Raw genomic sequence first — 14,523 nt, forward strand, 5'->3', positions numbered from 1 at the left:
GCGATCACCTTAGACGTAAAAATATTATAATGATCATTTAATTTTAATTGTGGGCCCCATTTAATTTCGAGCTTAATGAAGATTGATTTCAAACAAAATTTCGGTTCTGACAAATAATAGATATATCAATGATTTAATAATATGTTTTATTACTATTACATTTTTTAAATGATTAGTTAATCCAGAATTGTGTTGGTTTTGACGTCCATATCAGCACATTCATAATTAAAATATAACTAAATGTGACTCGGTTTAATGACTAAATGCAAAACAACAAATTTTAACCACGCATTGAACTGTCAACTAGACTTACTACAACTGTGTACATTTTACACATAAATAATTGATTATGCTTTGTTTTTTGTTTCATGTTAACACTTGTTTCCTGTATGTGACTGGAATTTTTGAACAGAAGTCTGGCGTAGCTAGAATGCTTTCTCTTCAGTTATATTTCGAAGTTGATGAATAATCTTTTAAAATAAAAATTTGAAAAATTAAAATGTTAAAAATTAAAACCTCTGAACGATTCCAGGCGCCCGAAAAATCGAAAACATTCAAAATAACTCAAGATGTAGCACACTGCTTTTAATAAAAATAAAAATAAATAAATAAAACAGCCATTCTGTTTTAACGGACGGGACACTCTACACAAATTTTTTGATTTTATTTTTAGTTTTTACGAACTGTATCAGTAGAAAAGAAGTTTTCTTTATAAAAACTTGTTTGCAAACTACAATTAGTGCCTCATTGTATAAGTACAAATTGATGATGGACGGGACACAAAATGGACCTCACATTTTCATCGTTAAAAATTGTTAGAAAATTCTGTTAGTTCTAAAGGTACTAATTCCAACAATTATGTTTGAAGCAAAAGGTGGAACCTGTTGTAACCATAAATCCGAAGAAAAAGGCAATGTATACAACGACTTTTGATTAATTTACTTTTTGTTTACACATGACGGACGGGACAAAATAATCATAAAATTTATTCAGACAGGTTTTAATTATTAAAGACTTTAACTATATTAAAATTAAACAGTGCAAATTAAAAACTCATTTTTTGTTTTGTTTAACAATGTAAGAAATAAGAACAGGATTTTATATTTGTGTTAACGGAAGACACAGAAAAAGTTATAAAGATAAAAAATGTTACTAATCAATTTACTTGATTTTACTTACTATACAATTTTACCGAATTTACTTATGGATTTCCATTTTTTAAACTTCCAGAAACTAGATAATCACTCTTAAAAAAATATTCAACTGTTGTAGTACGTCAGTATTTTATGTTTGCAAATTTTAGAATCCAATGAATTACTTCAATTTAAATGATTTTCTACAAAAAACTCTTTTGTCGCAAAATAGCTACATTAAATACAAACCGAATGTATTTTGAAAGAAGCTTAACATTACTAAAATCATTTCGAAATTTTGGTGTCAGCTTGCATTTTCTTTTGGAAAAGCTAGAATTAAAAAAAATTGTATAATTTTTCCCCTCGGTTGCAAGAACGGGTTTTGGGTTAAATTTAACAGGTTCCATAATTTTTATAGAAACACCCTATCGATCTATCGAACCTATAAAATTTATGTAACTATAAGCGTTTCAAAATTATAGAAATTCCAACGTTGCATTTTCTCTCAAAATTTGTTTTAAATTTAACACACGTATTTCTGATACTCCCTGTATACCTCATTCTCATTCCATTCCCAGTTTTTAGTAGAATTGCAACAGCGCATTTGAGTATTTTAGAGTGAAAAGTAAAGCACAAATTGAGAATTTTTATATAAGAAAAGAATTCTGTGTTAAAGTAAATTCCAGAGACACACTTTGAGCTACGAAAACCTACCAGAAACTTTCAAGTTGTGCTCCATTTCATTTAAAAAAATGCAAATGCGCTGTTGCAAAATTCTGAAATGAACTGAAATGGGACAGAGTCATTTTTCAAAGAAATCCTTGAACAAGTCGGTGTTATTTTTTTAATGATATATTTTGACATTATAGTAACATTTATGATTTCATTTGTTTTTAAGTTGTGACGTTAGTCTTATTTTTTTAAATGGCAACCTATATTTTTGTTTACTGCTTTAGATACTATTAGCTGTTTCAAACTATAAAAACACCAACTTTGCCTTTTTTTCTCAAAATTAGCTGTAATAAATTATTCATCTACTTCAAAAAAATAATAGCGGATATAATTTATACTTTTACAGATACAATTTTATCAATCTTATTTCAAAATAATAATACGGTAAAATGCGATGATGGCCTTTTTATAGTTTTGAAACAGCTAATAGAGGATTATAGAAACATAGAAAATTGCACAAAACATCGATGGAGCGAGTTTTAACAAAATGTAAATGGATTCATGTCTTTCAAAAAGGAATAAAAAATTAATAATTACATAACAATAAATTTCACTTCATTGTTATATTGCAAATAATAATCCTACTGCTTTTAATTTGAACAATTTTTATGTTAATTAAAATTAAAATTAAAAAAAAAACGGTTTATAAGAAAAAATCAACCCGGAAAACTTTTTCAATTAGCTGGAACCAAATTTCGTATATTGCATAGAGCTGTCATATTTTGCTCTCTTACCTTATTACCACTGTCTATCTTAGTCCCAAGAAGCCTAAAGTTTACTTAAGTTTTAATTTTTAAAATGTAATAATTTGTTTTTAACATATTGTTAAAGCATTGTAATAAAATAAACAATGACCTGGCGCATCCACCATATTTCATCCTTCTAACTATAAAAACTCCAACGTCACATTTTCTCTCAATATTAGCTGTTATAAATTATTCATGCACTTCAAAAAATTAATAGCTAATGTAATTTATAGACCTAATCATTAATAACTATTTTATATTATTATCACTCTTATTTAAAAAGAAAAATAATTCGATAGAATGCGACGTTGGCATTTATATAATGTTGAAACAGCTATTATTGTTCTAGAAACCAAGGGTAGGTAGAGGACTTTTATGATTTTTCATGGACTCATTTTAATAAATTTAAAAAATGTATTTGGTGAACCAAACCTAATTACACGATAAAAGTGTAGGGCTTTAGCTTTGAGAATTTTTTGTTGTTTTGAAAACGCATGTCTGGTCGATGAGCGAAATAAAGATTTTCTTAATTAAGAAGGCATTTATTTGGAGACGGAGCTCGGGTTTATTTTTATTTGCAGTCATCATGGAAAAACAGTCCTTTATACGCGGAGTTAAGCTCGTTTTACATTCGTTGCCTACGAAATCAGCAGCCTTCACGAGAAAATTAACACTGGTTTCGGACAATTAATGCCGATATTAGCAAGTGGTGGTCGTCGTCCTCTTAAAGCGTGTTTTAAGTGTAGCTTTAGGACAATGTCTCGCCGTCTATCTGTTTGGTTTTCTGTAAAAGTCGAGTGCTTCCGTTCGATACGAATCCTCGTCATCACTTTGTTACACAACGGGGCAGAAAATTGGGGTCGCTAGTGGTTTTCCTGCACTCATTTCGAAATGAGAGGGCTGCTGTTAATGTCGCAGTTTCAATGTGAAATGTTAATTGTTTGTTAAATTGAACAGTTGTTTATCTGGCGGCACCTGCCCTCTAAAAACTAATATCCAGCGATGGTTTTATTGTGCGAATTAATGAGCCTTGAGTTATTTATGGCGGTTTAAGAAAGAGACTGGCGCGAAAAGACACAAAAGATTGCAATCTCGAAGAACAAATTTGTATAGTCGTGTCATATGCATATCAAAATAGTGATGAATGGCCGCCACTGAAACAATAATAGCTCCGACTTTAACTTAAATCCCTCGCAGGCTAGCTCATAAAGAGCTTTGAGAGCTTTCGCTAACAACCGCACTTCATTAATTGTTGCGAAATTATTCATATCTGTAATCTGTGGACTGATGGTATCTCTGTTTACTCGACACCTAACCAACATACGGTTCCACAACCGACATTACTACAACAATGAAACATCGTTACTACCACTCGGAACAACATACGCAAATTTCAAGGTGAATTGCACAAGTTTTCCGATTACAATGCCGACGCGGCAACTTATCTCCTAGTTTCCCTCATTAATCACAAATACATATTGTTACATTCCTAGATTTAGTGGAGGCTTCTTTGTAACACGGCTAAAGCCACTTTCAAATAACTATTTGGCTATGAGAGGATTTATTGTAAAGTTTTATGGGTCGAGTGTAGGCGTTCTAAGCGTTGTAAATCTTGGTGCTAATAAATTTCAATTTGGGCTTCATCTAGTATTAGACGTTGAGCGAGGAGATTAGCAAACAAAGTGCGACATCGGAGAGATTCTTTCTAGCTTACGAGATTAGCAGTTAAAAAATCTGGAGCTTCCTTCGAGAAAGTTGTTACTTTATTTACTTTAACGTGGTGCTGGAGGTAGGGGTGTATCGCGGATAAATAGATCAGCAATCTAGTGAAGCTAATAACATCAGTGCCGACGAAAGTCCAATAAAGCTAATTCAGTTTGGCTGGCAATGCCCAAGGGTTAGCGAAGCAATAGCTCGAAACAACGTTTCGTAAAAACCCTTGTATTACTCGCAATAATTGTGGGTTAATTGTGAGGGGAGTTGCGTTTTTCGGCTAGTAATAAAACAATAAGAAAATAAATCAGTGAAAAGTCAAGCAACATGACAAGAGAAATGTATTCGGAGATATGGACGTTTTTGCTATGAGTTCCAATACACGTTCCGGGTCGAGAAAGTTATTGAAACCATTTGTCAAATTCAAGAATACGGGCAAAAACTTTTCAATGTGTGAGATATAAAGCAATCGATTGAACATTCCACGCCCTGTATTTATTTATTATCGGTTCGGGCGAAGCTCTGATTAGCAATTTGAGCCAGCTGTCGCTTCTTCACTATGAAAATTTCATGAGCGTTAAAAATTAAACCCCGGGGCTTTTTTACGCCCAAAGTGTCTTAATTTTGAGTCGATTAGTGTCGATTGTAGGTTTTCATGATCAATTATCGTCACGTCATGTCGCTCGCTGAAAAATTTAAGGAAAATTTCGGTGAATACCCAATAAAAATGACATTAATAGAGGCGTCGAAGAAAACAGCTGTGTTCGGTGTGAAGCCATCCATCAAAGACATAAAGCACGAGGTGACAAAGTGTGCAAGCGGAGCTTATAGTGAAAGCCTGCCCAGTTCCCCATTCATCAAGGGCTCAATGTTTAGTTGAGCTCGCTTATCACACCGTCACTACCTTACACTCCTTACACCCTCTTACTTAGCTTAGATTGCATTACCTAAAGGGATTACACGGGCATTTTATGTACGTAATAGGTCAAGCTGATTGTGTGCTGAGCGGCTTTATAAACATACGCGCCTCCCAAACTCTTTCCTTATGATTTATTACATTACGCCTTCTCCGAGCACACATCGCACCAGAAATGCTTTCCTTAAGGGAGAGAGTCGGCCATTTTTACACCAAAATTTAGACCCATTCTCCGTTTAGTTCGCCCTTGATTGAAACTAGTAGAAAGCCACCATCATATTGTCACTTTTTAACCAATCTTTCAACTCACAAAACCTCTTAACTATTTATTAAAAATTACAACTTAGTCTTGTATCAAAAGTTTCAATTGTTGCTTCAAGTGGCCGAAAAACTGTGATAAGATTAATTCCGAGTGAAAGTTTGCGTTGAGAGTTTAATTAGAAATAATTTATATGGCTTGAATCTGTGTTTGCTTTACTCGCTCGCATTGTGCTTAATGTAATTATGAAGATATTACAAGAAGCAACAAGGAAGCGAGCGCTGGAATTTATCATATAACAAATATAACACACGAATAAATTTCTCCCTGAAATACTCGTGGAATGTATTGATAAAATTTTCTCTTTAGTACTAATCAAAAACGCTCTTTATTGTTTGTTCTTTCTTACAGAAACTAGTGCGCTTCCAAACTTAATTTCTCGTTTCTCGGTGTCTTAACTTAATCAAATTAAAAGCAATTTAATTCCATCAGAGTACATATTTTTGAAAAGTTTTATCAGGAAAAGCTTCTTGAATCGATTGTTCGATAATGCAATATGTACATACATTCGTACTTACCTAGTTGAAGCAGATTTGCTGCGAATGCACTATTTGCACGATTGACTAGAGAGTTTGGAGCTACATTATTTAGTTACACATCTGCAACGTACAAGTGGATAAATGCTGAAATATCTTCTCTCAGGAAGATTGAAGGCTATTCAACGGGAATTTCTTCGGAAGTAAAAGCCAGACATTAATTAGATAACTTCTTTCAAAGAATAAAAATGCTGTTTGGCCAATAAATAACGATATTTTTAAAAAGTTCCTCCGTAAATTAACTATTTAATAAGTTATAATCTAGTTCGGTACAAGAAGTTTCCCATCTCTTCGTTAGCTATCAAAGTAATGCAAATTAGCAATTTAACGAACTCATTATGATAGGATTACCACTATAAATTGCCATAGGGCGGTTAAACGTAACTTGATAGTTTTAAAAAATAGTTTTGCTAACAAGAGACGATTAAAAATCGTTATTGCGGAACGTTGCTGAATTTGTGTCAGGAATTCGATTGTAATAATTGATTCTCAGTTACGGGCAACTAACTGTCGAATGAAAAAATGACCCTAGTTTTCGCATATAATCGAGTTAGGTTTTTTTGTGTTGTCTCTCTGTTCTCATTTCTAGCAGAGAGCTTCATCTCTAATTTTTAGGTGTTGGAGTGAATGTATGATGTCTCTGGCGTATTTCTGCCTTGCTTTTAGACAAAGTTTGTTGTAATGCAAGCCTGTACCTGTACATATTGGCATTTGTCGTCATGGCAACAATAAACCTGAGATCGAAATTGAAAAAACTGACTTTGATGTTTCAGAGCTTTTAACCATGTTTTAATCTTTTATAAAGTCGAGATTTGGAGAAAATATTGGAAAAAAAGCAATGCGCGCTGTGTACAAATGAACGTCGGTGATTTATCAAGTTGTTTTTTGTGGCTTAGGAACGGATGGACCAAGAAATAAGGGAAAAAGACATAATTTATTCGCTTTGTAGCGAATTGAAAAAATCTAGTTGTAATGCTTTGAAAATAGTAGAAGCTGATGGCTGGGGCATTCTCGAATGTGGGGAGCGTTAACCGCTAAGCTTCAGTTCGCTCTCACCCTAAATCAAGCATCCCCTTTGCAGGGGGAGACCAGCTGAGTGATTCACTTAACGAAATGGTCGAGCCCTTCATGTACATATCTTTCGTTTTCATCCCTTAATCATAGCACTTTCGTACACAATGGGATTGTATCCACACATATATCAATTTTTAACCAAACTTTATTCCATGAATTTAAATTTAAATTGGACGCATGTCAAAAACACAAGTGAAATATGAAACAAACATTTATTTAATTCCAGTAGATACCCAGTAAATTGGTTTATTCGTTACGGTGCTAGTTGACAGTTACATTTTATTTATTGTGTCTGGATGTTTCCGAAAGACTTAAAGAAGATTTATTTGCCACCACCCTATCATTTTGATAATTGAATTATCGCACTCAAATCTAATTTGGGGAGAAAAAATAATAAAATGACGCACATGTTGGGCTGTTTCGATAAAATACAAGCACGCCGTGATCCAGCTTGTGACCACCCATCTTTCTTCCAAAATTGAAATTCCGAAACTATTCTACTCGTCTCTAGAAAAGCGCCATTGTGTGTCTAGGAACCATCCGGGACATCAAACTTTTATTCTTTACTGCGTACTTTTATTGTAGACTTTCTTTGCAATAAATTATTTAACGAAATTAGTGCATAATTCAACGCGACCTTTCCGACAAAGGAACACTTTGAACAGACTGTTCGACAGTCTGTAACTTAATAAAAAAGCATTTGCGGACCCGATTTATAGGAAATCTTTTCTTCTGTGAGAGAGGCACAATTCACTCCATGATTTTATTTGAGCCTGTTCAGCTCTTTCTGTAATTGAGGCGGGCTGTTAGCGCCTCTTTTCATTTAGGGGTTTTTGTAATCTTCTTACTAAGAGATAAGAGTAGTAGTAGTCGAGAAGCGATCGGGTGGCAGCCACACGCCGCATTTTACAGTGCATTTATTAATAGTTAATTTAATTGTGCCGTACCGTCAAGGTTCTCTTTCTTCCTATTCTTCCTCTTTCCTTACTTCTTCCTTCTTACATCGATCTGCACTTTGACGGACCACTCGGTAAGTTTTTTTTTGTGTTGTTTTAAATAGCCTTTCTTTTACGCATTAACATTTGGTCCTTCGAGCCACCGGATCTTCGTTTAGTTAAATCTAGAGCATTGGTATCGCTATTTTTGGAACGCGTTGTTGCAAAAACCCTTCGCTTATCGAGTTATCGCTTTAGCTTATCTCTTGTCGCTGTTGCTCGCATACGTCCTCGCTTATTAGAAATTCGTTTAAATTTATCATGGCTCCAACTAAAGAGAATGAATTAAAGTCTCTTCAAGGCAAGCGTCAATCACTTTTTTTGAGAATTCAGCGTTTATATAACGACTCTAGAAACCTGGATGATGAGACGGTTTGCAAAAACTTTAAAATTAGATATAATACACTAGAAGAAACGCGCCAATTGTTTAGTAATTGCATTGATTCGATAAATTTAGTAAGTTTAGAACTCGACCCTGACTATACGCCTAGCTTTGCTGAGTTGGAGGCGGTGGACGAATTATATTGTCACATTGTAGAAGCAGCAAAAAAGGTTTTTACAAAAACTGAAAGTTTGCCCAAGCCGGTGAAAGCTATAGCAAAATTGCCCAAGATCGAATTGATGGAATTTTCAGGAGAAATGTCCGATTGGCCAATTTTTTATGACACGTTTAGAACTTTAATACACGAAAATCCCGATTTAGACGATATTACTAGAATGCATTACTTATTGGGAAAATTGACGGGTAAAGCTTTGCTGGTTTGCTCTGGAATACAACCAACAGGAGCAAATTATCCCATCTTATGGAAAGCGCTCGTAGAAAAATATGATGATAAACGTCTTCTGGCTAATACTTATTTGTCGCAAATTCTTGACTTTAGACCTTTACAAAATGAATCGGTAGTTTGTTTAAATACATTTTTGGAAAAGTTTGATACAGCGGTGAACGCTTTGAAACAATTAGACATAGAAAATCTTTCGGACTTTATTATAAGTTCAATCGCACTTTCAAAATTAGATGGTCAAACTCGTAGACATTTTGAGCTGTCACAGAAAAAATCTGAAATTCCTTTGTACAAGGAAATTGTTGACTTTGTAAAGGATCACACAAAAATCTTAGCTTGTACTTTGAAATCAACTACTACAACAGCCAATCGAACGAACTATAGCGCTCCTTTCAGTAAACCTAGTAGAACCCATTCGCTTGTTGTTAGTAATCGCGCATCGAATAATATTTGTCCAATTTGTAACGAGGCTTCTCATTTAGTTTATCAGTGTGCGAAGCTTTTAAAGTTAGGTCCCTTGGAAAGATATCAATTAGTCAAAGATAAAGCTTTATGTTTAAATTGCCTTAGTCCGAAACATAAAATAATCGCTTGTAAATCGACAACCACTTGTAGTTTGTGTCGAAAAAGACATCATTCTCTGCTTCATTTTGATAAACCGCACATTGAGACATCAGAACAGCCTGCTAAAAAGGATTTGGTTTCAATTAGTGACGTTAATAGTACTTCCCGCGAGCCCCATAGTTTTTGTGTCGCTTCAAATACTAGCTTTAAAGCATCTAGATATAGTAACACTTTGCTTGCTACCGCAATAGTAGAAATATTCGCTCCAAATTCGAAAAGGAAATTAGTTAGACTTTTAGTAGACCCCGCTAGTCAATCGCATTTTATTACTACAAATTGTTGTACCCGCTTAAATTTGCCAATTAGAAAAATTAACGCTTCTGTTAAAGGCATAGGTGCCATCACGCATCCTATAAAAGGAAAAATAGATACGGTCATTGCTTCTCGCTTTAATTCAGATTATAGATACAAGTTCGAGGCTTTAGTTATCGATCAAATTATTGACAATTTGCCAGATCGAAATATTCCGCAATCATCTATAGAAAATTTGCTTAATCTTCCGCTAGCCGACGAGAAATTTTTTGAGTCGGGGGAAATCGATGGAATAATTAGTGGTAAATTGTTTCCGCAAATATTAGGCCCGAACAAAGTAGAAGGTTCACTTGGAAGCCCAATCGCTTTAGAAACTACACTAGGATACATAGTTATGGGCGAAATACCACATGTAGCCGCGAATTGTGAAACACATTCATTTTGTTTGATTGAGGAACCACCTCTAGATAAAGCACTTGAAAAATTTTGGTCAATGGAAGAGGTTCCCAGTCCCAGTGTTTCATTGAATAAAGATGACGCAAAATGTGAAGAACTTTTCGTTTCTACGGTTAAACGCGAACCGTCCGGAAAATACATAGTCTCGCTTCCTTTTAAAGAATTTCCTCCTAATTTGGGTAGTTCATTTCAAAACGCTTTTCGAAGATATCTAGCTTTAGAAAGAAAATTTCGCTCAATGCCAGCATTTCATCAAAGTTATTGCGATGCAATACAAGACTTCATCGAGCAAGGTCACATGTCTTTAGTAGAGCCACATAGATTGAATAGCGAATCTTCATTTTACATTCCGCATCATGCTATTTTTAAGGAAAGTACTAGTACTCCACTGAGAGTTGTGTTTGATGCTAGCGCCAAAGGTAGTAATTCGCTTTCTTTGAACGATGTTTTATATACTGGTGAAAAATTACAAACCGATATAGTTTCTTTGCTACTGAATTTTAGACTATTTGCTGTAGCCATGACCGCTGACGTACGTCAGATGTATAGACAAATTTGGCTTAATCCCGATCATCGATGCTTTCAAAGAATTCTCTGGCGATTTTCGATTAATGAACCTCTCCAAACATACGAAATCAATGTAGTCTCTTTTGGAGTCAAAGCCTCGCCATTTTTAGCTCTTCGTACAGTTAAGCAACTTGCCTCGGACGAATCTAGAAATTTTCAGTTAGCTTCAGGAATTGTAAATAGAGATACATACATGGACGATGTTGTAACTAGTGTTCCTACCAGTGAAGAAGCTATTGCGTTGTATCGCGATTTAATTGGTTTGTTTAGGGCCGGGGGGTTTAGCTTAACCAAATGGACAACAAACTCTAATGAATTATTGTCAGAAATTTTAGAATCGGAACGCTGCTTTCAGCCCGTTGAATTTAGCAATGATTCCTTGAAGGTCTTAGGTTTTCAGTGGCATCCGCAAACCGACTTGCTTGGTTTTAAAATTAGTGTTCCTGACATAGAATGTACGAAACGGAATATTTTGTCAATAATTGCTCGCATTTGGGATCCTTTAGGATTGTTGGCTCCCGTTACCTTATATGCAAAATTATTGATTCGGGAAATTTGGGTTCAAAAACTTGGTTGGGACGATCCTGTATCGGCTGATATACAAAAAATTTGGAGTCTTTTAAAAGGAGAGTTGCATCTTTTGGAAAACTTTGAAATTCCGCGTCATTTAGGAACTTGTAGTAATTTACCTGTGACAATTGTTGGATTTGCAGACGCATCAGAAAAGGGTTATGGAGCGGTCGTGTATGTAAAAGTTCCAGAAAAGGTACCTACTGTTAGAATCATTTGCGCTAGATCAAAAGTTGCTCCGTTAAAGTCACTTTCGATACCCAGATTAGAGCTTTGTGCTGCGCTTCTTTTAGCTAGACTGATCCATTTTGTAGAAAGCACTTTCCAATCGCGATTAATTATAGAAAACATTGTTGCTCTGACTGATTCTTCGGTCGTACTTAACTGGATAAACGCATCTCCTCATCGTTGGCACACTTTTGTAGCAAATCGCGTGGCAAAAATTCAAGAATTAGTGCCGTCGGTTAATTGGTATCATGTCGATGGGAAGGAAAACCCAGCCGACCCAATTTCTAGGGGTCTAACACCGGCGCACCTTTTAAACCACCCGATTTGGCTAACTGGTCCTAGTTGGTTATTTATGGACGAACAGTTATGGCCTATTAACTCTTCAACTAATACAGACGAACCTCCACTCGAAGAGAAACCGATAGTTCTCGTCACTTTCTCACGTTGTGTCAACCCTTTACGACAACTTATAGATAGATCGTCTTCGTATAGTAAATTGCGCAATGCAGTTGTATATGTTCTCAGATTTCTTAAGATATTGCCAAAAGGAAATCCTATTACACTCAAAGACTTAGAAACCGCTGAATTAACGCTAGTTAGACTTGTCCAAAGAGAACATTTTGCTTCAGATTTAGCTTTGTTAGAGCAAAATAAACCTTGTTCGCCTAAAATTCGTGCCTTATGTCCGTTTCTTAAAGATGGAGTTATTAGAGTAGGAGGACGTCTATCAAACTCAAATTTAGAATATGATCAGCAGCATCCGTTTTTGCTGCCCAAAAAAGACCACTTGGTGGATCTCTTAATAGACTATTTTCACCAACGTAATTTACATACTGGTCCGCATCTTACACTGTCGTTGTTGCGTCAGAAATTTTGGATTTTAGCTGCACGAAATGTTGTTAGACATCGCATTCGCAACTGTAATTTTTGCTTTAAATTTCGTCCTCGCGCAACTTTCCCATGTATGGCGGATTTGCCCGCTCCTAGAATTACAGAAGCGAAACCATTTTTGCACAGTGGTGTAGATTATGCCGGACCATTCTATATCACTCTGACTCGTCGTAGAGGTGTAAAAAGCCAGAAAGCTTATTTATGCTTATTTATTTGTTTAGTTACCAAAGCCTTACATCTAGAAGTGGCTTCTGACCTATCCACTGCGACTTTTATTAATGCCTTTAAACGTTTTTTATCCCGTCGTGGTCCATGCTCGGTTTTGTATTCCGATTGTGGTACAAATTTTATTGGAGCTAAAACTGCCCTAGACGATTTGTCAAAATTTGTGACCTCACAAGAGTATCATTCTAGTATTGATGATGAATTGATTAAACGAAATGTAGTATGGAAATTTAATCCTCCAGCAGCACCTCACTTTGGAGGAATCTGGGAGGCAAACATTAAAAGTGTGAAGTCTCATTTAACTAAAGTTATTGGCACCCAAATTTTGACTTATGAAGAATTTACGACGGTTATTACTCAAATAGAGGCTTTATTAAATTCTCGACCATTGTGTACGCTCAGCTCGGATCCTAACGAGCCGTTAGCTTTGACGCCTGCTCATTTTTTGACAGGGACACCCCTTCAATCGCTACCAATTCAAAATTTAGACATGTCGACTAATTTAGTAACCCGAAAAGAACTGCTCGATCAAATTTTGCAAACGTATTGGAAACGATGGCACGTGGAATATCTACATAATTTGCAAGTTCGTCAAAAATGGAATAAGCCATCTTCTCCAATAAAGGTCGGTACGGTCGTAGTTTTGCGGACGGATAACACCCCACCGTTGCATTGGCCATTAGGGGTCGTTCAAGAGGTCTTTCCTGGCAAGGATGGGATAGTTCGCGTCGCCAGCGTCAAAACTCCCAATGGTCTTTATAAACGACCTATAGTTCGTCTATGTCCCCTTCCAAATCAGTGATCGTTTTGATCCTATAATTTTGTTTTTAGTTATTTGTTCTTTGGGTGGATGCAATTACTTGCAGTTTAATTTAATTTAATATTTATTATTATTATGCGGAAGGGAACTTATATTTCTTTTCTTTAGTTGATAATTTAGTTTTAGTTAACTTCATTCCTTAACGGTCGGGGGGAATGTTAGCGCCTCTTTTCATTTAGGGGTTTTTGTAATCTTCTTACTAAGAGATAAGAGTAGTAGTAGTCGAGAAGCGATCGGGTGGCAGCCACACGCCGCATTTTACAGTGCATTTATTAATAGTTAATTTAATTGTGCCGTACCGTCAAGGTTCTCTTTCTTCCTATTCTTCCTCTTTCCTTACTTCTTCCTTCTTACATCGATCTGCACTTTGACGGACCACTCGGTAAGTTTTTTTTTGTGTTGTTTTAAATAGCCTTTCTTTTACGCATTAACACGGGCCCAACGACTATTACAAACATTTTACTGTTTTCAAACATAAATTGGAGGCTTAATTTTTTGTTGTGTTTTTTAAATTCTGCAAAATTAATATCTGTTCCATTGAATATGCATGGAGAGGATCGAAGCCCCAGCCTAAAACATCGCAGATAATGGCTAGCTCCGGGACGTATTTTTGTTTTATTAGTTAAACTTTAATCAAATTATTTGCATCTCATTACTGTCGGTTAATGCGTGCTGTGTGGAAATTTTGTTTGCGTAGTTATTGCTTTAATCTTGAAATTACTTTATTGCGTAATTGAAAATTCATTTGCGCTGTGTTTTAATTAAAAATAAGTATTGAAATGACAACCAAATTAATTAACTAAATAATTTCAGTCGATGTTTCATGTTTTGACGTTGTTTTGCGAATGTAATTTCCGGACACATTTCTCTTGTTGTCGTTCAAACTTCCCAATACGTTTTATATCTCCGGCCGAAACTTTGCTTTTTGATTCAGTAAATAA

At 35.3% G+C, this 14,523-nt stretch overlaps 1 protein-coding gene and 1 long non-coding RNA gene across 2 annotated transcripts in view; one reads left to right on the forward strand and one right to left on the reverse strand.

The window, feature by feature from the left end:
* Yip1d1 (Yip1 domain-containing 1) overlaps positions 1 to 14,523 on the forward strand; it is a 106,815-nt gene that overhangs the window by 63,381 nt on the left and 28,911 nt on the right. The gene's annotated exons all lie outside the window — the stretch shown is intronic.
* LOC135267137 (uncharacterized) lies at positions 10,713 to 13,210 on the reverse strand. The gene is made up of 2 exons (XR_010335455.1): positions 11,042 to 13,210; positions 10,713 to 10,994 (listed from the first exon to the last, which is right to left on the reverse strand). It is a non-coding gene; the product is annotated as an uncharacterized LOC135267137 (long non-coding RNA).

Source organism: Tribolium castaneum, chromosome 9, assembly GCF_031307605.1.
Source record: "Tribolium castaneum strain GA2 chromosome 9, icTriCast1.1, whole genome shotgun sequence".
Lineage (NCBI taxonomy): Eukaryota > Metazoa > Arthropoda > Insecta > Coleoptera > Tenebrionidae > Tribolium > Tribolium castaneum.